This window comes from Catharus ustulatus, chromosome 16, assembly GCF_009819885.2.
Source record: "Catharus ustulatus isolate bCatUst1 chromosome 16, bCatUst1.pri.v2, whole genome shotgun sequence".
In the NCBI taxonomy this organism is placed as follows: Eukaryota; Metazoa; Chordata; class Aves; order Passeriformes; family Turdidae; genus Catharus; species Catharus ustulatus.
Genome location: NC_046236.1, coordinates 588,738 through 613,577, shown reverse-complemented (window position 1 = coordinate 613,577; position 24,840 = coordinate 588,738). Strand labels below are relative to the sequence as shown.

Here is a 24,840-nt window from a genome sequence, read left to right as displayed (position 1 = left end):
AGAGACACCTTGACAAATGAGAGACGGACAGTCACGAACCACGTGGAATTTAACAAAGGCAAGTGCCATATTCTGCACCTAAGACAGAGCAGTTCTTATTGTGTATATGGACTGAGAAGGAGATGCTGGAGAGAAGCTGCAGGAAGCAGTCTGGGGGTTCTGGTCAAGTGCCAGTTGGATCTGAGTCAGCAGTGCCCTGGAGCCAGGAGGGGAATCCCTGTCCTGGGGTCACAAGGTCCAGCATTGCCAGCCAGGTCAGGGAGGGGATTGTCACACTCTTCTTTGCTCTGGCATGGCCTCACCTCAAATCCTATGTGCAATATAAAGAAGACATTAAGCCATTAGAGAGGGTCCAAAGGAGGTCACAAGCATGGAGAAGGGTCTGGAGGGGCTGTATAAGGGGCAGCTGAGAGCACCTGGTGTGTTCAGCCTGCAGAAGAGGAGAACTGACAGGAGACCTCATTGAGCTGTTCACCATCCTCCCAAGAGCCAGCACAGGGGCAGCTCTGATCCCTTCACTCTCATGTCCAGTGACAGGACTCAAGGAGCTGTCTGGATCTGCGGGGAGGTTTAGATTGGATATCAGAGGGTGATCAGGCACTAGAATTCACAGGGAGGTGGTCACAGCTCCAAACCTGTCTGAGTTCATGGAGTGTTTGCACAATGCTCTCAGACACAGAGTGGGATTCTTGGGGTGTCATGCATAGGGCCTGGAATTGGACTCAGTGATCCTGATGGGTCCCTTCCAATTCAGCATGTTCAATGATTCTATGATTCTATGATTCGGACTACTCAAATACCACCAAGCAGATCCATAGTACCACTGCACGAGTTAGATCACCCAAAGCAAGCAAGGGCTCTAGTTGAGCAAGCCGGCACTTATTCACTCTGTAAACAAGCCTGAACCTTGCCAGATCAAATGTCACAGGGGCTGCAAGCCCTGGACCCTCTCTAGAAACCGCCTTCACCAGGGCCCTGCTGAATGGAGAGGACTCATCAGCCACAGGGCAAACAGATCTCTGGAGACATCCTCAGAGCCTCTGGCTTCTTCTGCTCATAGCATAACCCAGCTGAGACCTGCCCCACTGGCAGTGGGCTTTACCCAACCAGCATCACACTCTGCAGCCCAGAGGAAACAGCTGGAGCTGAGCTGGGAGAGGTTTACCCTGGCCACATTCCCCATGCTACCCTGCACTCTGGCCCCACTGCCAGCTTTGTTCCAGCATAGGCTGCATTCAGGGTTTCAGGACCTCTTCCTGCTGAGGGATTTATTTGTGCCAGCCGAGTTGTGTGCAGGATTTGAGCTGCCTGGGTTGCAGATGACCAACACACAAACCTCTGCCAAATGACTGATGTCTCGAGAGCACAGAGCTGGCAGCTCAGATCTGCCCATCTGACCCCCACGGCCTGTGCAAATCCTCCGTCAGCCCCTCAGCCCTTCTTGGAGAGTGAAAAGCCTTCATCTCATCCAGGACATGAAAGGACTGCTTCCAAGTTTTACTGAACACGTTCCCACACTGCTGCCCAGGGAAAGGGCCAAACGCCTGTGGAGCTGAGGCTCTCAGACACATTTCACCAGTGGCAGCTGCAGAGCAGTCTGTGGGGTGGAGCAGGGGGCAGGCAGAGTGTAACCAGCAGCGGGCTCTGCAATTATGACTCTTCCCAGCCCTTCCCAGCATTTTAGAGGGAATGTGGGAGCCCCTGCCAGAGGTGAGGGGCAGCTGATGAACGAGGTGATAACTCCTCAGCAGATGGTTCCAAAGGCTGCACCATGCTTGGGGGACACAGACAAAACACAGAGGTGAAGCCCAGATGTTTAATTTTAGCATCTGGATGTGATTCCTAAACAGAGACACACATCTGACTGTTCTGCCTGAAAATAAATTATTTGTTTGACCTTCCCCTTAGCCCACCCCAATATTTTCTGGGTCTCTCCTAAACACACAGCAGCTGGTCCCTCTCACTGGACCCAGCCATGTGCCAGACAAGTGCTGTTGGCACAGTAGCTGTGTTGGATGTGAGGGGACATGGCATCAGGGGGTGCGGGGCAGAGCACTGCACAGTCCAGAGCCTCCAGCCAGGAGGGAAGGAGAACATCCTTCTGCACTGCAGCCTGTTTTGGGCTCCCACTCAGCACATTTCAGAGCTGGACACCAACCAACTCTGCCCAAGAGCCTGCTCACAGCCTCCACCCTGACAGGTGTCTGCTCCTGCACCAAAAGTCCTGTGGGAGTAGAGAGTAGGGAGGGATGGGACTACAGAGAGCAACTGGTCTGCAACCATGTCCTCCTACCTTCAGTCCCTGAGATCCCCACCTGTGATGCACCAGAGCAGTCTGGCTGTCTGAGCATCCCTTTGACTCACCCAGGCACCCCAGCACTCAGCACAACCTGGGCCTCATTTCACTGCAGAGGCTGCAGCATCCCATCACCCACAGCAGGGACTGGTAGAGGTGCTTCCAAAAACAAGAAGGGACAAACCTGCTCGGTGTCTCAGGAGCACTGGAAGAAACTGCTCAGTGTTCCGGGTCTCCAGGACATAATGAAACCAAGCAGTGCCTTTCACAGAAGATACATTATCTTTGGATCAGAGACACCACGTGCTGGAGAATCCACTACACTCCTAATAAATGGGAATAGTAGGCATTGGGTGGTGCTGAAACTGACAATGAAGATAGTGATTAGTGATGATGGGCAGTACTAATTATGGCTAATCTGCCTAATGGCCAAGTCTGAGGGTAGTGTATGTAACTGATGGTGACAAGTGATGGCAGCTGGAGGACACCACAGTGACCACAGAGATGTCAGACAATGCTGGTAGCAGACAAAGCAAATGAGTGGTGACATAGCAGACAAAGCAAATGAGTGGTGACACAGCAATCTGTTACTTGGGTTGTTTGTAATCCTGCAGACACATCTGGCTCCAAGCATGCCACAGTCCTGCAAGGCTCCTGAAGGATCAAACAGGCAGCACAGGAGGTCAAATCTCTCTCTGCATCTTCCTGTGGGCAGTGTGGGGTGAGAAGTGGTGGCATGGCGTGGTATGGCAAACCAGCTGACACCTTGGTCCTCTCCAGCCCAGCTCCACCTGTGCTCTTAGACCAGCAAGAAGAGGGCAGAGCCAGCATGGTGGTGCAGGAGGTGTTGGACTCTCCAGCACAGTGGGACAAGGAGCCCAAGGTCCCACCGAGATCCACCAGCTGCCCACCATGGGGCAATCACCCTGGCACTGCCAATCCCGTGCAGCAGGAGCAGCCCTTTGGCAGCAGCACATGGCCCCACGAGCTCTGGCCAGGGCAACCAGCCAGGAGCAATGAATGGGTGCCAGGGTGCCAGCATGGCCATCCTGGGTGAGTGTAGATGCATTGGGTGCTGTATAGCCACCCGCAGCCCAGCCTGGACCTGGGCACAGGCACAATGGCATCCCCCATTGCCTGTAGCACCAGCTACAGCAAGCAGAAGGGACAGAGGTGCCCCAGGCAGCAATACCACAGCGTGGTGGCTCACAGGTGAAAACCAGGCTAGCCCTTGGGGACCAAGATGGTACTTCACACAGGCAAAAGAAAAGGGCAAAACATGTCAGCTGGCTGTGATAAGAGCAGTCACACAAAGCAGACGCTGCTTGCAGAGCAATACGTTCACTGTCATCAGCCTGGCAGAACAACAGGGGCCAGCACCTCATGCCCATCAGATTTATTCACTGCCTGAGGTTAAAGCAGGGCTCAGGTCCAAAGCTGGGGCAGATCAGCCAAAAGCTGCCCAAGTATGAGCACAGCGTTACTAGCACTCATAGAGTGCAAGGAAGCTCCAAGACTCCTGCAAAAAACTGAAGCTCTGCAACCCAAGAATTGCTCAAGCAGCCTGCTAGTTTGGGGCAAGAAAGGCTGTTTTTGTGGCATTTCCCTGGGGTGGGTCTTGTGGTGGTGCATCCTGCCTGCACCCCTCCTCAGGCCAGCTCTACAGTGTCAGAAGCTCTTGAAAAACCTTGATGGTAATTGGGCAGTGAAGCGTCTCCTGACTGCACCAGGAGCTCTTGCATGGTACAGGAGGGAATGATCCTGCCTGTAACAGGAACATCAGCTGCCCAAACAAGATGGGGTACAAAGGATAAGCAGTAATTCTTGTTAGCCTTGGTAAATCATTTACCTGAATCACAGCTCAAGTGAATTGTTACCATTGTTGCAAGATCTTTGGAAAAAATGAGTCGTAGCCCAAGTGGAACAGCACCATTGTTAATGGAAGAAACGTCCTGTAGCTTCCAACTCGGAGACTGGCCAGAATGGAAACTTACTGGTGACTAAAGCCAACCATCTTGTGATCCTGTAAACATCAGTCCTAAGTGAGGCCCTCCTGTACCTAAACAGGGTCTATCAGTACCTAAAGGCCTACAAGAGAGTTGGAGAGGGAATTTTAGTAAGGGCTGCAGTAATAGGACAAAAGGAAATGGCTTCCCACTGCCCGAGGACAGGATTAGATGGGATACTGGGAGGGAATCACTCCCTGTGAAGGTGGGGAGGTCCTAGCCCGGGATGCCCAGAGAAGCTGTGGCTGCCCCTGGACCCCTGGAAGGCCAGTTTGGACACTGGGGCTTGGAGCACCCTGGGATGGTGGAAGGTCTCCCTGCCCATGGCAGGGGGTGGAATGAGATGAACTTTAAAGTTCTTTCTAACACAAACCATCCTGTGATTCTATGGTGATGAACAAGTTCTGCCCAAATCCCTTCTTAGCAGAGCTGCCCTGTCCATGCTGTAGCAGACCCCAGTGCAGCTGCATCTACCACTGTCTAGCAGGAAGCAGCAGTGAAAGACACAGGTACCAGTGGCACCTGCAGTCCCCATAGCAGCCTGTCCAGCAGGCCCACCAGTTCCACATCCCTACATACTCAGGATGCTCTCCACTGGAAGTGCTGGCGATGGCAGCATGGCATGGCAGCACAGAGCTGCTCCCAGCTGAAGCAGGCATTTTCAGAGGGACATGGTCCACTCTTACTTCCCACCCACTGATCTTATCATCACCCACAAGACTCCTACACACTTTTGTCTCAATTTTGAATTTGCTCTGTTTTTAATTTGGGGGATGATGCCATATCTAGTGCTGCAGCCCTTGATTAGCGCACACACACACCAATACACACACACACACACCACATTGCCAGACTCAATCACACATATTTGTTCAAGACCTTTTGTAAATCTCTGGATTCAGACCAACTTTTCTTTCCTTACATGAGTTTGTTGTAGTCTGATATTTATAGTTTACTTAAAATAAATGGCTCCTTATGTTTCCTGCTTCCTGCTCCTGAGGCAAGGGTCTCACAGAGTTGCTGCCTGTCTTCTCTTTCCTCAAGGTTTTGCTATTTTTTCCCTCTTCCATAAATATTTTTTGAGCAGATTCTACATTTGCCAGATGCTGCTGAACCTTTATCCAGGTTTTTTCAGTGGTCCTGGTGAGGAAGACACTGGTTCATATTGAATCAGACATCACAGCACATACCGGCAGCTGTGCCAAAGCGCCTTTGTGGAATAACATGCTGGAGGAGGATAAAGATGAGGATGACACAGAGTGGTCTCTGGGTCATGACAGCCAAGCACAGATGCAGGCTATCATGCAGACTCACTCCCTTGAAGCACTGGGACATGAGGATGCAGCACCTGGACTCTTTGCTCTTGCAGGGGACAGGAGTGGCAAGAGTCCCCATGCCCACCCTTGCTACCCTGCTTAGGTTGAGAGCATGGAGCACTTGCAAGCCCCCATTCCAGGAGAGACCTTCTGCCTAGAGCAGGGGGGATGGTGGAGCTTCATGAAACAATCTGCTCCCACTCGGGCCAGCTCTGAGCAGGCTGCTCCCCTCAACTATCTCCAAGGATAGATTCCCACCCCACCTCATCTGAGTGTCTCCAAGCGAGATTCCCAGTCCTGTCCAGGCCCCTACTGCAGTATTTGAGAACACTCACAGTGGCCTCATGATTTGTCCATACCTTCATGGGAAATTTCCCATGAAGCAGCTCCTGCTGCTGCTTCTCACTGTCTCCCTGTGAATCTTTAAGAAGCCCTGGGTGTAGCCTCCTGTTTGCTCTTGGATGCACAAATGCCTCGTGCCTGCAGCAAAGGGAGTGTGAGTCCCGATAGAGAATGAAAATCTCTCAGGAACCTCAGCCACTGGGAAAGCCAAGGAGAGGGAGCCAGGGACAACCTGAGAGAGAAGTCCCCAGACTGCTTCCTGGGCCCTTGAAGCATCTTGTGGTGCTAGAAGCAGGGATGTTGGTAGAGCATCCCTGCAGGGAGTGGGAGGACAGAGGGATTAAACCAATGTTTACATGGCCTTTCCCACCCAACAGCCTTCGTGCAGCTCTCTCCATTGCTGAGGCCAATGAACCCCATTTGTTTTGGAAGAGCCATTTGTTTTCAAACCCTCTGCTGTGAAGGGAATTCTTTCACTGCAAAAATTATTCTCTCTTCTTGTTTAAGGCCCTGGGGCTCTATTGGTCCTGTCTCCCCAAGAGTAGCACACTTGCACACACATATGCAAGCTCACACACAGCCCTTTCTGTCATCTCTGAGTAGGATCCCACATACCTCATTTATCGACCAGCCCACATGCTGATTATCTAGACACATTTGTTCAGGTTCATGTACTGCCACCCACATGCACACAAAGTGCAGGCTCACACACTGCCCCTCTGCACACCTGTATGAGCTCACACTGCCCTTCTGCACATCTGTATGAGCTCACAGTGCCCCTCTGCACACCTGTGTGAGCTCGCACACTGCCCCTCTGCACACCTGTGTGAGCTCACACTGCCCCTCTGCACATCGATATGAGCTCACACACTGCCCCTCTGCACACCTGTGTGAGCTCACACTGCCCCTCTGCACATCTGTATGAGCTCACACACTGCCCCTCTGCAGGCAGCTTCCACTGTTCCAGGAGGGCAGCTCCGGGACCCTTCTCCCCATCTGCAGAATGCCACCCTGGTGAATGGAGAGGAGGTCAAACATTCAGCCTGGAGGTGGCTTGGGTACAGTGCCAGCAGGGCTGGCTCTGCAGTGCCTTTCTGAGCCATGTGGCATCCAGCATCACTCGGTTGCAGACAACGCTGTGTGGGAAGCCAGGCTGGGAATCCACAAGAGAGGATGAAGCGCCTCTGTACCTCAGGCACAGACAGGTTGGCACCACAGCCCTACCCCAAGTCACAGTACCCCATCACCTCCCTGCAGGAAAATATAATCACAGAATCACAGTCTGGTTTGGGTGGGAAGGGACCTTGAAAGGTCAACCAGTCCAAAATTCTGCAATGAGCTGTGACACCTTCCCCTGTCCCAGCTCCATACCTCACGCAACCTGGCCTGGACACTTCCAGGGATGGGGCAGCCACAGCTTCTCCAAGAAACTTGTTCCAAGGCCTCACCACTGTCATAGTAAAAAAATACTTCCTAAGATCTAATCTAAATCTCCCCACTTTTAATTTAAAGCCATCCCACCTTTTCCCATCACTACAAACCCTGCTAAAAGATTTGTACAACCTTTCGTGCAAGTCCACTTTAGGCATTGGATGAGACTCTAAAGTCTCTCCAGAGCCTTTTGTTCTCCCAGCTGAGCAACACCAAACCTCTCAGCTTTTTCCCACAGGAGAGATGCTCCACCATCTGACCATTTTTGATCCCCAAGTCTTCATCCATGCAGAAGCCTGAATCTAAAGGCAGGAGTGTAGCCCTGCAGGCACATCATCCCATTGGGAAGCACTCCCAGCCAAAAGCACCACATAGGCCAGGGCTGTTTCCTCATGGTACAGTAATTTCATGGCTATAAGGTGCACTGGATTATAAGGCACACTTCCAGGTGTCGGCAATTTTCCGAACTTTGTCCATATATAAGGCGCACAGGACTATAAGGCGCACGGTTTTTTTGGCAGCGAGGATCTGCACACAACAAAGTTACGAATTAGTAACAGAATCGCGTGACCGCGGGGTTTACTGGCTTGGCTCAGGGCCGGGCAGGTTCGGCCCCGCTCCCCGCGGCTGCCACCGGTGGCCTCGGCCCTGCTGCCCTGCGGCCAGCGTCAGCCCTGCTCCCCCGCGGCCATCGGCCCCAGCCCTGCTCCCCTGCAGCCAGCCCCGGCCCCGCTCTCTGGCTCGGGGCCGGGCAGGCTCGGCTCAGCACTGCTGCGGGCTCGCACTTCCGAGTTGGCAAATTTCCCAACTTTGTCCATATATAAGGTGCATCGGACTATAAGGCACACTTCCGGGTTTGGACCAAAATTTTAGTCAAAAGGGTGCGCTTTATACTCATGAAATTACTGTACTTTGACTTGATCACTGATGCCTTTGGGGTTTTTTGGGGGGTTTTTTTGGGCCTTCTTGTCTTTCCCTTCTATTTCTTCTTTCTATTTTTCTTTTTCTTTTTTTTTTTCCTTTTCTCATCTTGTTTTAATTATTATGGGGGTTTTTTCTTATCTTTTTCTTCTTTCCCCTTTTCCAGTTTTTTCCCTTTTTCTTTTTCCTCTCCCTTTTCCTTTCTTTCTTTCCCTCTCCTCTGTTCCAGCTGCATGCAATCCACACAAAGACCACATGACTTTCCCACACCCATTAATCATTTGCCATCTTGCTCTTTGAGCAGGGCAGACACATAAGCACAGCAGCACCACAGGGCTGGTGGAGGGGTAACAGGGCTGAGACCCTGGTGGGGTGGGAGGACCCATGGCTGGGAAATGCCAGCAGATACCCTCCCAAAAATGCTCCTGCAGATTGTATGACAATGGGCTGAATGGAACTGCCTCCTCCAAATGTTCCTGCTGGGAGCAGGGCCACCAGCAATCAATGCCTTAACAAAGCAGCCACAACAGCATCAAGTGGGCAACTCTGCCCACCTGCCCTGCCTGGGGCCAGGAACAAGCATCCAGTGGGCAGCTCTGCCCATCTTGCCCCAGCACAGGCTCAGCTTGCTGCTGAAAACCATCCAACCCCTGGGGATAAAATATCAGAGAAGAGGCACCTGAGCAAGGTATGGCCTCAGCTCCAAGGAGAGGGAAAAGGGATGAAAGTAAATTGAGCTCCTGGGTGCCACATGGCATGAAGCTGAGGGTTCTCCCTGCCCAGCTTATCCTAGAGCAGGCAGGGGGCCCTGGGATGGGCAGTCATCAGAGGGATTCTTCTGACAGCCAATGTTGAACAAGAAAAGAGCATAGCAATGGCCAACCAGTAGTGTTGGACGCTTCAGTTAGAAAGCTAGAGTGTTTCTGGATACAGGCTCTGGGGTTCCTGGTGGAGAGGGCAAATGGCACCCAGGCGGCTGGGCAGAGCATATCCCAAGCCATATGGCAAAGCAACTCCAGTGACTGCAGGGTTTGCACCCAGGAGCTCAACCAACCATTCAGGTGCCTTTCTCCCCATCTTCATCAAGCCTTTGGTCCTTGCCCAGCAACCACTAGCACATCCCTCCTGGTCAGAGGCCCCTGGGCTGGGATGATGCCACCATTCCAAGTGCAAGAAACGACCCAAAGAGACAAAACGCCGAGTTGCCCAGGCTGCCCACAGCAGGCTGAGGACTCTATCTCCCAGGTGTGAGTATGGATTTCTTGGCCATCCTTCATGTTCCTGGAGGCCTCGCACAGCCTGGCGGCATTAAAGGGGTTTCACTCCCCTGGGAAAATCAAGAGTCAACGTAGGACAGGATCTGGGAGCGGGGAGCACAGCCTTGGGAGCCAGCTCACATGTGAACTTTCCACACACCTGAGCCACTGTGCAGCAGGGTGTTCCTATGGGACCTGACAGCTCTCCAGCCACTGGCATTGCAGCTGGTATCAGCTGGGGTGAAGCAACACCTCGTGGAGCCATGGGATCAAAATACCCTCTGGCTGTCCTGAGTATCCTTATGGGGACATAGCCAAGAGACAATCTCACACCCTAGGAAATGTCCCCCATCCATGGACCATGGCATCCTGGTGTGACCCCAGGGATGGATACAACCCTGCCCATTCCCCTGGGCCCCCGATCCTCCCTGACTTCCATAGCTCCCAGCTCTTTCTCTTCCGGGACAAGGAGCCTTCAGAAACGATCCTGGGCATCCAGTTTGGAGGGGAATTAGAGCCAAGTGCCTAGGGCAGGTCATGAGGATGCTGAAGTATTTCAGAGCATGGGGGCAGACCAGCAGGACCTGGCAGGCGATGAGACGGGAGAACAATACAACAGCCCATTTGTGCTCCTCGCTCCCGGGCCCCCTGCCCTGCCCCATGCCATAGTAAGGCTGGTATTCAGGAATTAATTGATGTAATTAAAGTGTGGCATGACTTTGCCATGGCCTCCAAAGGCGGTGGCAGCGGGCCACGGTCTGGGGGTGGAGGAGGAGCCCCTCGCGTGCTATTCCCCCCATAGAAAAAGGGCAGATCTTGGGTAGATCTGAGGCGTGAAATTGGTGTAAAGAGATTGTCAGGGAAGTGTAACCATACTCCTCTTGCTGTCTTCAGCAGCTGCAGAGTGATAATTCATCCCAGGAGGCTGCTGCATCCCATCCCACCACAGCAGCACCTCTGGCAGGAAGTTGCCAGACCCAACACCAAGAGGCGTCCAGGCATGTTCCAACCCAGCCGTGCTCCATGGTTTCTCTTCTCTGGTTCTTCGCTGCAGCTCTTAAGCATGGACAGAACTTGGTCATGGGGCTGGGGGCAGCACTGGCAGGTTGGGGACACCTTGCCTCACCACAGAGCTTGCACCGAAGGACAGGAATGTCTCCAGCCTCTCCCTTTCTCTGCTCCAGCTCTCAAAGAAGGCAGAATTCAAGCAGTGACTAAAAATATCACAACACTGGGAACATAGGGCAAGGGAACAGAGCCTGGCCCTGATTTGTGACTGCTTGCCTGTGTGGGAATAATTTTTCCACTGGGGCTTCTGTGTCAGAGGGCAGCTGAGCCTGGGGCTAGCCATGGCATGCCAGCTGGAGCCCTCCCAGTTCACTGCCAGCCTGGCAAGGCTGTAAGCAACTCCCTGTGCTTCCAACAGCCAGCAAAGAATGAAGTGGTGCAGTCCAGAGAAAATGGGATCCCACATGGGGGATGCCTTATTAAAGAGATGCAAAAGAGGACACAGACATCCAGCCACCTACCTCCCTAAGGGTGCTGGATCTGCAGCCATCCCAGTAGCTTTCCCTAGGTACAGGAGAAGCAGCAGGCACCACGTGTCCCCATCTAAGCATCAAGCACATCTGTGTCTGATGGAGCAAGCTGGGGGGCCAGTTGGGGTGCTCCACCACAGGCAACCAGTCAGACCCTGCTAGAACCATGGTCTGGTTACTGCAGGGTGAAGGAGTCCATCCCTGTCCCTACAGCACAGTGACAGCATCAGGACAGATCTCTCTTCCCTTCTAAGAGCTTCACAGCTCCTCGCACTGCAGCATCTCCTCCATTCACCCTCCTCAGCATGGTCCAGGCAACAACCTGACCAGGCCAGGAGGAGGTACAGAGTGGTCAGCTGGGAGACAACAGCTCAATGTCAGCATCTCCCCAGAATCTCTACCCCAGCAACCCCTGCAGCCTCAGGCCATGGGCTGTGCTTTGCTTTTTCTGGGGAAAGGGACAAATGAGCATGTGTCAGCTTATTCCAGACAGCCACACAGAGGTGATGAGCTATGGTTTTAGGGCAGAGTGACATCACCAGCCAGCTGTTCCATCCCGTGTGGGCTCTGGAATGGTAGACCAGCCAGAATATCCACACAGTTCCAGCCACTGGGCTTACTGCGCTGGGGACAAGCCAGAAGACTGGCATCTGTGGGGAATCTCCTAGCTCCAGAGCAAGAGGAGCCACTGGGCTCCCACCACTGCTTCACCAGTTTGAAGCAGGACAGAGAGCAAAAATGAGCTCAAGCTCCAGAGCAACTGCTGGAAACCCAAACAAGTCATCCAGCTGCACCACAGAGAGCTGGGACTCTCCCCGTCCCTCCTATCCAAACCCAAGGGCCGCTTCTTTGCAAGATACTGCCAAAGCTGTGCACCAGCTCCTCTGCCTGCAGAAACCACAGCTCCCACGTCTTGCACACTCTGTTGTCCCTCAGAGAGTCACTCGCCAGACACTGTGGCTTGGCCTATGCCCCACAGAGTTGGGCAAGCACGCCCATAGCCCGGGTAAACAAACAGCCCTTCCTCCAGGGCTGATGCCTGTGGCCACCACAGCCACCTTTGGCTGGGCCAGCTGTGCTACCACACAGCTCAGAGCTTCAGCAAGGTCCAGCCCTGTGGTGGCTGTGGGCTTGGCTGTCAGCCACTGCCTCCCACCACAGCTGGCACAGAGCAGGTCTGAAACAAGTCACAAACAAGAAACATGCACAGCTTGGCTTGGCCTGCACATTGGAAACAGAGATAAGTTGCTCCAAAAGCTGAATCCTGGGGAGGCAGTGGAGCAGGAGGAAGAGGATGGTGGAGCTGCCATGGGCTGCTGGGGAGGAGACAGCCCTGGCAAATGCCTGATCCCACCTCCGGGTGCTAGGAAGGGGAAGCACCCCAAGGTGCGAGCAGAAATTCCCAACTCTGGCCACAGGATGCAGGAGGTCTGCAGGACAAGCACACACAGTGATGGTTGCATATGGTGGGCAGTAAATCATTAAACTGTTGCGACTGCTCAGTTAGATCCTGCACTGGAACATGTGAGTACCTCACCCTGCCTGTGACTGCATAAGGGCTGGAGTCAGGGTCTGAATCTCACCACCCTCTCCCCCGTATAGAACCTTGTGCTTTGCCCCAGGGAGCAGCTGCCTCGCCCCTTCGCTTATTATCATTTTCTAAGCAACTGGTCTTGCAAGCACAACTTGGAGCAGAGCATCTGCTGGACTATGTATGCAGCCCTGATTCTTTGGAAAATGCTGAAGAAGGCAAGTTCCCTAGAATGCACCCAACCTCCCCAGAGAAGGTGGCTGAGTGCATGGTTTGAACAAAAGACTTTTGCTTTATTCCCAGCTCAGCCACTGACTCACTGGATGGCTTTGAATCACTTCCCTCTTCCTGTGCTTCCATGTGGGAAGTACCAACCAGGGCAGCTGCTGCTCTCCAGGTACCAGGTGGATGTACCTGGCTGGCTGCAGGACAGGCTACAAGGGCACAACATGTTAGAATGGGGCAGTTCTCAGGACCCTGAGGACAAGGACATCCCTTCTAACAGGCCCAAGGTACAGCAGCCTGACACCCCCAGCAGTACCCAGCCTGCCACTGCAGGCACAGAAGAGACAACACCTCATGTGCCACCAAAGAGGTTTACTCCTGCTCTCCCTTCTGTCCCCTTCTGCCACCCCTACATCCTTGGAGCCCATCTTGGGTTTGGACAACCTGATGTGCCATCAGGCCAGGTCAGATGAGGTTCCTTCACCCTCCTTCCTAGTGCCAATTGAAAAGACCCAGATCAGACACAGCAGCAGTATCCCCAGGATTTCAGATCCTTTGGGAAAAAATGAGTCTTGATGCTAGAAATAAAACTATAAATGTTCTGGACTATCACGATGACTCAATGCTGCTAATGCTGCACAGGCTCTACATCTTTGTGAGTTTGCACTAGCAGAGATGCACAGCACCCAAGGAGCTGCACCTACAGACCTGCAGGGTATTGTTCCCATGGCACTGGGCTGGGCAATTGCATCCATCAGGGGTTTGTGGTAGGGATCACCAGGTTTCTGGAAGAACTTCCAGAAGAGTGGCCTCTGGGATGTTATGAGGGGATGAAGTGAAGGTAAGAAATGCAGGAAGGAAGTGGTGGGGAATGTGGACAGGTGTCCCAGGCCAGGGCAGATTGCGAGGGGCAGTGGGCAGCATTGTGGTTGTTTGGAGAACAAGGGTCAGTCCATGAATACAAATTCTGCATTTTCCTGAAAAGAAAATTGTGATAGGAAGAGGCAAATCACGTGTAGACATCAGCAAGAGTATGAACATGGAGAACAAGCTTGGAGCACCCTGGCCAGCACCTCCACCATGGACTGCCTTCTCACAAGGGCACTGTTCCCCTCTGCAGGGTACAGAGGTATCTCAGGTGCACAACCAGACCCTCCACAGTGCACAATGACCAGCCACAGAGACAGAGAGATAATGCAGCTATTGGGATCTCAGGGGGAAAAAAAGGATGAGGAGCAACCCACCAAAGGTAACAGTCAGTGGTCTCAGCTCTATCCAGCTCTGCCCCCAGGGCTGCAGAGGTTTGGGATCACCTCTCCTCTGCCCCAGACTCTGCTGTGGCCCTGGGCATATCAGCCCCAGTGCCACTGAGGGCATTCCATAGGCCATGGCAGCCAAGCTCTCTTCCAGGGAGTCTGTAGGCAGTTCCTGGTGCAGCCCTGTCATGGCAGAGCCTAGTGAAGGCACAGGGGCCTCTCAGGAGCCACCTCCAGTCAACCCACTCCCGAACTGAAGAGTCTGTTCCCTTCCCAGCTGGCTTCAGGCAAGGTGGGGTTAAGTGTGCACTAGGCAGGCAGCTCTGCTCTGGGCAGGGTCAGAGCACTCTCTGTTGCTGCTCCTGATCCAGCACTCAGCTCCCACACCAGAAAAGGAGAGAAACTCCAAGGCCCTGGCTTGCCACCTATTTAATAGGCACAGCAAAAGGAAGTTTATAAATCCAGTTCACTCATCTAAGTGGATTTGCATTTGGCATTCCTTCCAACAAGGGCAATGCAACCAAACTTTTTGGTATGATATGCTGCAATTTTACTAATAAAAACAGACCCCCGTTGCCAAATACATCCGAACATCTGTGAATTAAAGTGACATTGCCAAATTTGAAGGGCAATTTCTTAGTTTAGAAGCTAGCCTGCATCAGTTAGATACAGGACAGCAGCAGAGATGAGGGACACACTAAGTACCCCAGTGTGCTCCTGCTCACAGCTCTAAGTGCACACAGCTGCTTGCACAGATCGGGCCTCTGCACTGCTTCTCCAGCAGCAGAATCCCTGGCTGCTGAGTGGATGTCCTGGGCCAGCTCCCTCAGCACACCTGATTGGGAGAGCCGGGCTCCCGCAGGAACCGGGCGTGGAACTGCAGGAAGCCGCAGCAGCACGGCAGGCCTCAGCTGGCCATGGGGCAAGCAGCGCACCTCGCCAGCAGCCAGTGCCTCACTATGCTCTCCCATGGCTACGCAGCCTCCCAGGGTGGTCCCACCTGCAGAAAAACCTGGTGGGTCAGATCACTTCGGGGATCGGCAGGATGCTGAAGTGAGTTCACAGCACAGAGCTGGGAGCCCTTGGGTTGGATCAGTGACCTGCGCTCAGGTGGGAGCCAACAGCTCTCCAGCTCCGAGCATCTCCTCCAACGTGGCTGCCTGCAGCAAGACACCTGCAAAGGAGAGCAGCCCACAGGCTACTCCTGCCATCATCAGCAGCTGCTCCAGAGCTTGGCCCACAGGGGTGTGGATCAGGGTATCAGGGCCCTGCTTTTGGGAAAGAATGAGGACCCAGCAGCTGAGAGTTACAAAGCCTGTCCCTGCACATTTCCATCTCTGAGTCACTGGCTGATGCAGGCTAACAATACAGGCAGTTATCAAAAAAGGAATTGTCAAAAGGGTAAGTGTGATTGTTCCTGTCACTGTCTGCCTAAACCTGTCCTGCATACCTTCACACCATGTCAATACAGTCCCCAAGGTTTGGAAAGGCTCCCACTTCCCAAGTCAGCAGTTTGGAGGGCTGCTCTGAGGAGTCCCAGCTTCCACTCAGCATGCAGGAATATGCAGAAGACCAGCCATCACTCCTGCTGGCCTTGTCCCCTCAGGAGTGGGAACTTCTGTGCTGGCTATAGATGCCAAACTTTCTGCATTCCAGGGCTCCTCGTCTCAGCTCCTCACAAAGAGGTCTAAAATTGGGAGAGGTGAATCATCCACTTGTTTGCCCTTAGGGCAAAGTTGGTCAGAAATTTTGTCACTCTAATTTTCCTAAAGGAAAATCCACTTGTGCCTAGCCACACTTTTCAGCTCTGTGACCTTTAAGACTGGCTGCATGCTGGGAAAGCAGGAAACAAACAGATTTGTTTGGATCAGTTTGACCCAACTCAAAATATTTTTGGTTGTGGTCCTGATCCAAAGAGTTTCATCTCAGCTCAGTTCTACATTAATCTGTAATTCCCTGGCAGGCTCCACTGCCAGCAGCACTGTGGCTGGGATGCTGTTCTCTCCTGAGGCCCTGCTCCTATGCCAGGGTGAATCTCTGTGGCTGTCTTGACCAGCCCTGGCCAGGTGAGCTGTGAGGGTCTCAGAGAGCTCAGCAGGAGCATTTTTCAGGAGGTGCAGGTCTCCAGCTGGGTGTAGGTCTGTGACAGTGACTGCACGATGTCCCTGAGCTGTTCAGTGCCTGGATCTGTGCACTGGCTGAGGACTTGGCCTATGGACCATCAGGCTTCAGAGCTCAGCAAAGGCTCTCCTGAAACAGCTCCTCACTGTCTTCTCTGTAACTGTTTTTGCTTCTCTCTGCTTTGGGATGATCCCTCTTCTTCCTAGCATTTGCCCTATCCCTAGATCTTCATCTTTTGACACTGTACCCCTGCCCTGCTCATAATGCTGTATGTAAGCAGCATGGGAGAACCTGAGCCCTGAATGACCAGAAAATAAACCTTAGCTGTCTTTTGCTGCCTGGCCATCTCATTGGTGTAAGGCAGTCAATGTTTCACAACATAGAGCCAGAGCAGGGAAAGAAAAGTGAGGGCACCGTGTCAGGACCAACAGCGAACAGGGGCTGCAGACAACCCCTGGCTGTGCGTGCTTGTCCTACACCAGCTCCCCTGGGCAGGCCCAGCTCCAGGCAGATGCACCCCCAGTGCAGGAGGTGTTGATGGAACCACAGGCCTGGGTGGAGTCTGCCCACAGGCAGCTTCATCTGAGACAGAGCAGAGCTGCTGTGACCAAGGGAAACCTCTGCCTGTGGGTAGAGACTCCAGGCAGGGTCAGGTCCTGATGCAGTGTGAACTTGAGGTGCCACATAGCATAGCAAATAGGTGCTGTCTTATTTCAATCCTGAGTGTCCTCAGCCACAAGCAAAAAGGGTTTGCAAAGCATAAGGATCCAGTCCTTCACAAGTGTGTATACTCAGAGAGCTGGCCTGTAGCAGGCTCAGCCGCAAGGGTGCCTCTGTTGGACGGGCACACCCTGCCCTGCTCTGAAAACACAAAGGAGGCCTCCAGCATCATTCACCTCACCGCCACTTGCTGCAGAACTTTGTCCATGCACCAAAACATCCCAGCCCATCCCAGTGGCATTATCTGGAGCGTGGGAAGGAGCAGTCAAATGAACCTCTATGCCAATATTACAGTCTTTCCCTACCTATTTCAGAGCAACTGATAGGGATGTGGGAGCCAGCTCACTTCCTCAGGGAAGGGAAGCAGATGGCATGCTGAAGCTGAGGTCAAGTTACAACAGCAGCCTTGGGTGGAGGCAAGTTGTGCAAAGATCCTGATGAATACCATGAAGCTCTGTGGTCCAGCACAGCATGGAATCTACAGCCAGGACAGTGCTTTCAGAGAGGGAACCTACAACTTACCTCAGCACCTGTTTCCAACTGTCCTGTAAAATGGGTTCATACATGGATAGTTTTTGCCGTGGCAGACAGGTGTACACACAGCCTCCAAGAAAGATTTCAGGTTGGTTCTGCAGAAAAACCTTATAGTGTCTGGGTGTTTCAGCCTGCCCAACTGAAATAACACACTATCATCTCAGGTAGCCAAGGCTCCCAGGACCAGCATTAGGAAAGCAAATATTTGGTTCCTTGAGATTGTGCTCCATGGACCCTAGGCACATCTTTGCTGTCTTGTTTCTAAAGTGCTCCTAGTCTTCTGGCCAGGAGGGCCACACAGGGCTACAGGACACATATCTACACAGTCCAGCAATTTATCACTTGAGTACCCAGCTCCCTGAACTCACTTCCCAGAAAAAGACTTGCTGCACTTCTCCTCTTTGAGTGTGGATACAAGACTACCTGCCCCAGCAGGGGAGCACCTCCCCACACCTACAGACCCCAGGTGCCATGCCACCCCAGTACTGGAACATCCTCTCCTGCAGGGGGGAATTCTTACTGCATAGAATGCTTGAGGGTGGAAGAGACCTCCAGAGATCACCTTGTACAATCCACTAAGGGAGGAGGGGAACTCACATGGAAAACACATGGCTCCAGGGTCAAGCTATTCTGAGGTGTCCTGGGACAACCACCACAGGACAGTGCTGACATACTGATGTGTTGTTGCTGTTTGGCACATTGCTGGCAGCTGCCATCCGTGACTGCATGGGTGCTGCAATCAGTGGAAAATGCATGGAATACTGCAGCCATGAGTTGGCTTCACAAACAGCTGCATGACCACAATGCATGGAACTGACATGCAGAGACTCATGCCAGGAACTGCACAAGGATACAGACAGCTCACAGACAGCGCTGGTATGGCAGGAACCATCTCCATGTACCACTGGCAATATATCTGCTTTCATGGCATCCCACAGGGAGGTTGCAGGAGAGAGATAAAGGATGGGGCAGAAGGGCGATGGATGGTTACAGAGGGGTGGAAAACTCAGAACCACAGAATATCGTGAGTTGGAAAGGGAACCAAAAGGGTCATCAAGTCCAGCTCTTGGCCCTGCACAGGACAACCACAGGAATCTCACTACATGCCATGAGAAGAACTGGGAAAGGGAGACTGGCGGTGTGATCAGTCATGATAGAAAACAAGAAGTCAGAAAGAGTATTTTTTGTAATGTAAAAATAAGGTCTTTCAGCTCTTCATCTTTGCTCTCCAAGGGCTTCTATGATGAGGACTGAGAAGTATGAGACAGTCCAAAGAAACACCAGCTGTACCCAAACTGTAGGACCCAGAAACACATTTCAGCACCAGTATTTTGTGGGAATCAAATCACATCACAGCTCCACAGCAGGATAACAGCCATCCATCCCACTTGATGCCAAAATCAGTTAGTTCAGGCAGCAGGAGCTGCGCTGTCAGGCACTGTCCTGGACTTACAGTGCTACACCACTGTGTTTATCAAGACCTCAAGGTGCTGGGAAGATGTTTGCAGAGCATCAGACATGTGGAGATGATGTGCCTGGGAGCTCTGCCAGGCTCCTCCTTCTTCAGGTTCAGAGGAGGTCACAGCCTACCCAGTTGTTCATGGTCTCTTTATTCTGCCTCCCTTTTAAAATGTTTGTAGTTCTTTGTCAAGAAACACCTTTGTTGCTCTCAGCAATTGTTCTTCCTAACTCAACTGGTAACTCACTTTGTATTATTCTGTTTATCTTACTAAGGATAGTTTGCCTGGTTCTCCTTATCTCTTCTGTGCTTTATAAAGAGCCTTGAATCACACCAGGCAGCAATTCCACTCCCCATTTTTGTGGTCCACAATATGCTGTCTGTGCTAAACCATCACTCACACCAGTTGCAGACTCTCTGACCTGCCCTCTCCCTCACTGAGTTTTGTGAGAAGGAAAGCTAGACTTAGAGCCTGGAAGGAAACTGTGACATGGTCTAGTCCTGCTGATTAGGCATAATTTGTTGACACATGGTGAAGAATCAAAGTACGAATCTTTGTCAGAGGACGTTTAGATAAAATATTAAGAAAAGGCTGTTCACTCACACAACAAAGGTTGTTCAGGGTGGTCAGAGACTGGAACAGGCTCCCCAGGCAGTAGTCATGTCTCGAGGCTTCTCAGAGTTCAAGAAATGTTTGGACAAGGCTCTCAGGCACATGATAGGATTCTTGAAGTTGTCCTGTGCAGGGCCAGGAGTTGAACTCGATGATCTTTGTAGGTTCCTTCCAATTCAGGAGTTTCTAAAATTCTATTATTCTGCTGTGCTGTAGAGGGAGACTGGGCCTCAACTTTTACATTTGTATCACAAACAAAAGTCCCAAGTTATGAGTAAAATCAGACCAAAAAACTACTTGGGTCATCTCTCCCAGTATCTTCATCCTCCTGCTTTTTGAAGTCCAGTAGGAAGGACCTGTCTGGCACAAGCCCACTCTACCAGGGCCAGCATACTCACTTTGAAAGGCCCCAACACCAGAGAACACAACTTACTTCTGTGTCCCCACTGTGTCAGCAGGTCTTGCTTTCTGTTGGAAAAAGCCCAAGATCACACATTTCTTCACCCAGTTTTCTCCTCTGGTTGCCTCTTGCTTGAAACTCTGGTGCAGCAGGATCTGCCATTTCAGGCCAGCTGTTGCATATCAAGATCTGTCAGCTGTTTCCAAAGGCACAGAATAAGTTTACACCAACAAAACATCCTATGCAGGTACCAGGAAGCATTATCTCTGCAATGTTTTTGGTCATAAGCAATGCCATAGGGAATAGTGGAGCTGGCTCCTTCAGCCTAGTTTCCAATGGAAAAAAAACTTAAGCAATCACGCTGTTTCTGTTTGTTCATCCATCCCCAACAGCTCAGAACTCATCAACAAATTTCACCCAAATCAGACTGAGCCATCAAGAAGCTAAAGGTCTAACAAGACCTGTGGCATGGGATTCCTCTCTTCACCAGTTGCATAGGAGGACCCCATACAGAAAGCTGCTGTGAGAGCTCAGACACCAGAAAAGAGTACACAGAGTTTCCCGAAACATCTCCTCATGCAGAAACTTTAGGCAGGACTCACAGTTTCCAGGACACCAGAGGATCCACCAGAGAAAAGAGAGCCCTGAGAGGTAAGGTTTCCTTGAATAGGCTGCCCAGGCTTGCTGCCTCTGGTTTTGCACTGAGGATGTCACCACCATAAAAGAGCAAATTTAACACTGATAAGCAGAATGATGGGAATACCTGTACCTCATGGGCAGAAGCAGCCCCCCACTTCGTGAGACCAGCACCCCAAAATATCAGCATCAACCATGTGGCAGCATCAACCACAGCTAGGTCCCAGAACGGCATAAGGGTCATGATTTTCTCACCCTTCCAGATGATTTTCAAAGATAATGGTGTTTTTTCTCCAGGTTTCACCAAACACTCAGAGCAAAATCCAGGGGAAACAATGATGTCAGTGACTGATGTGCCCACTACAGTGCTTAAGCTGGTCATAATAAGAAGCACAAAAATAATACAATTTCACTGTTTATCTAACACCAGCCAAAGGCAAAATCAACAAACAGTCTTGGTATCTCTCAGGAGACACAAAGCTGATAGCCCCAGCCCACCCTCAACAGACACAGGACACATTGACTTTGGCAGTACTGACTGCTGCAAGCTGCCATGTCAATAAACATACCCATACAGATATCCAGGGGAGATGAAGAGTCGTGGAACGTGGAAAGGAGCAGTGTTTGCTATAAAAAGACAAGGGAGAGAGAAAAATCAGTCTTACCAATAATAACTCCTCACTTTATGATATGCCCATGAATAAGGAAAAGTAGGAACACCGACGGAGAAGACTGTCCCAGATGCACTCCAGAAGACACAGTATTGCTTGTACTGCTGTACAGCTGGGCCCAGCTAAGGAGGTGATGATGCTGTGTGTCCTTCCAGAAACACCTTTACCTCACCACACAGGGTGAACCACTCAGGTTGTTCCTCTCCAAGAACACAGCCCCCATGTGCCAGTTTGCATGGAGAGGGAAGCAGCTCTGTGCCAGGCTGTGGCTGGAGAGCTAACCTGGAGCAGGGTTCCTTCAGGCACACACCTCCTCTCATATCCAGGTCCTTTCCCACCTCACTACCCAGAGGCAAGCCCTTAGCAAAAGTGCATTAGGCTGATGCAGCAGCTTACATGTGACAATGCTGTGATTACATCCTGGTGCTACTGTTACTGTGGGAAGCCCACAAACATACAACTATGGTTCAGGGTGCAAATTTAACTTGCTGAGGTGTGACCAGTCTAATGCAGTCCCTTCAGCCACTAACTTAGAGAAGCAGTGTTTGTATCCAGCATCTTCAAAGAAAGAGGGATGCCTGAAATGAGAGCCAGAAGCAAACAAACAGTGAGGGTAGCAGAAAATCCCAGGCCATCAGCCCTGAAATGCACATCACAGCACAGGATAGAGGACAGCTTGTGAAGTGCCCTTTGACTATCAGCTGTGCCCTCAGAGGTTGTCCCTAATCTCGCTGAGATTAAGCCATCTCGCTCTAAGCCATTTAAAAGGGCATTAAACATAGGTCTCAATATCAAAGAAGTGTTGAATATCTGCCTTTTTCATGCCCTTTGTTTTTAGGTCCTCCACCCCAGTTTACAGCAAGCCCACACTTTCCCATAGCCTTCCTTTTGCATCTGGCATAGTTGACAGAGGCCCCTCTCGGTGTCTTTCATGTCTGCTCGCCCCAGAACTTTCATGTTGCTCATTCCATTCCTGAAAGTTCAGGCAATGCCTCAATACCCACTGCAGGTAACCTGTTCCTGTGTACACTCTTGGAATCCCCACCAAACATCACTCTTACATCAAAGAAGCAGGTCCTTTGTACAAGATGCTGCTGTTTCAGTGGATTCTGGGTGAAAAGGAAGATAAGTTTCAGTCCAGCCTATCCATGGGGAATCAAAAGTGAAATTCTGCTCTTCCCAAAACATCTAAACTGTGTATACAGTATAGGAGCATTTTAAGAGCAACAATGCCCCCTGGCTGTCTCCACTCCTGCACTCTTCCCATTCCTTTGAATTTTCCACCTACAGATCAGGTGATTTTGATCAGTCCCTTCTGTCATAACATAGCTACAACTGTGGTACAACTCCAGGTTTAGGGGAAATGGATCTTTCTGGACTGAATTCTGTTTCAACATGGTGTAAAATGTAGCTTCATTGAAGTTTCTGCTCTTCAGCCTGAACCAGTGCTTGGTCAGGAATGACACATCCTTAGGAGCACACTCAGAAACCCAGCTCTTTCTATTTTCAGCTTCGTATTCCACACTAGTAACTTCATTCCTGCTCTCTCCTTTCAACTCCATCACCTTTTCCAAATTCCCACTGTGCCAGAGAGTAGATACTGCCAAGACCTCGCTACTGACCTCACTAGAGTGCTCCACATCTTCTTGCTTTCTAAGGGTAGAGCCATGTTTGGAATCTATGCTTTCTCCAAGTGGGGAACGAAAGTAAAGATGGAGGAGAGGCAGGTCCTGATGCCCATGCCCAAGGAGGCCTGCTGGACTGGAAAGGGTTTGTGGAGTGAGGGGATACACTCTGAGCCATGACCTGGGTTCCCACAGGGAGCTGACTGGCTGAGTATCCTCAGAAGAGGACTAGGAGAGCCTGAACCTGGAGCAGGTCATTGAGACTCCATGGAGCAGAGCAGGAGACTTGCTGAAACTACTCTCTGGACAGACACAGGCTGTGGTAGGATCACAGATATCCCTGACGCAGAGGAAACCAGGCACTGGGAACCTAGAACAAGGGACTGAGAAGCACAGCAAGGGAAGAGTTTGGGGTGATGAGTCAGAGGCTGAGCACAAACACAGGATCCGGCTATCACATGGTAAGCGGTTACTGCATGTCAGCCTTACAGTCCATGTGCATTTGCTTAGTCCGTGCAAATAAGGTCACTTCAGCTAGCTTAGTGCAGTTCTGTCACATTGGCTAAATTGAACTGACTTGCATGTGCCATGGATTAGGCATATGCACACACAGCTGCCCCCCACTGCCAGCTGAGGTACAGCCATGTATTTCTCTGGGACAACTTGTCCAGTCTGTCCACACCTCCAGCTTCAGAACAGCTCCATTATTGGGACAGGGGAAGCCCAAGAAAAAGTACCTGGAATATGGTAAAATAGCTAAGAAGGTCACACAGCAAGTTGGCCAAGTGGGGTTATGCTGAAGCACAATGAGGACACATCCCATGCCATTTCAGACTTCCATCCTGGGTATGCCTTCTCCAGGACCACAGCCTCCCATGTTCCTCTCCTAGGCTGAAGCCTACTGGGCTTGCTGCTTTACAGAACTGCCTCTTTAGGAGGTTTCGCAATCAGCTCCCTGTGACTGTATTAAGCAGCCTGCATCATCTGTTTTGACTTTGCTGGATTTGTCTGTGTTCAATATATTTCTCGCAAGGGTCCCAGTTCAGCCCTCATTGACGTCAATGGGAGTCAGTCCATTCCCTTCAGTGAGAGCAAGAGCTGTCCCTTGGTGCTTGTATCTTGACTGTTCCATTTCAGTGCCCAGCTCCACATACCCTCCTACCTTTCCCATCCCTTCCACCAAGCTGGCGGCTCTACCCTCTCCCTTCTCGCTGAACAGATCCTGTCCCAAACTCTCTCCTGCTTCCTGAAACTGTTTTCCACCACAAATCTTGATTTTCTGACCACCTTCAGGATCATATTTCCTCAGCTGGACCCTCAGCAATGTTTCCATTTCCTAATCCTTGACAAAGCAGGTTTTGTTGGTTGCCCTCTCCACCTGGCCATGTCCTCCTTCTCCAGTACAGTCATCCAGCTAGACAGTAAGGAAGGCTTTCCCTTCAGTTAGGTTTATTTCTGCATTAGCTCAAGGGTAAGTTCTAACGCTAACTTAGATCTCTGTGTGGGTGATTATCAAAGAGGAAAGCTGAACAAGTCACAGCAGTCTGAGAATCTGGTTTCAACACCACACTTTATTAAGGATTCCCACTGAAATTTTGGGTAAGTCATTTAAATTCTTCATTCCCTCCTGTAAAACTGGGAATTATGCTCCCCTCTCTACAGTGTTTTTTTGATGCTGAGATGTCCTCACAGTACTTTTGAGACCACTACTAAAGCTCATGCAGAGAACTTCACATCCCCAAGCCCGACTTAGCACCATCTAAGACACTTCTAAAATGGACAAACAAAGATACAAAATATTTGCTGATCACCCACTAGATAAACCTTTCACCACATCCATGGACCATCAGAGAAGAGGCAAGACAACACATGCCATGCATGCATTGTTTCCAGCTCTTTCCTACAGCACTCACTCCAGTAATGCTGTGGAGAAGATCCTGTAC

The 24,840-nt window shown here is 51.3% G+C and overlaps 1 long non-coding RNA gene across 2 annotated transcripts in view; it reads right to left on the bottom strand.

The window, feature by feature from the left end:
* The window catches only part of LOC117004105, a 38,801-nt gene that overhangs the window by 4,002 nt on the left and 9,959 nt on the right, over positions 1 to 24,840 (bottom strand). The window contains exons 3-5 of one of the 2 annotated variants that reach the window (XR_004419586.1): positions 21,171 to 21,228; positions 20,857 to 20,975; positions 19,557 to 20,666 (exon numbers count right to left, since the gene is read on the bottom strand). This is a non-coding gene — a long non-coding RNA (uncharacterized LOC117004105). Of the gene's footprint in view, positions 1 to 19,556; positions 20,976 to 21,170; positions 21,229 to 24,840 lie in introns of both variants that reach the window. The other variant, XR_004419585.1, reaches the window with a different exon arrangement.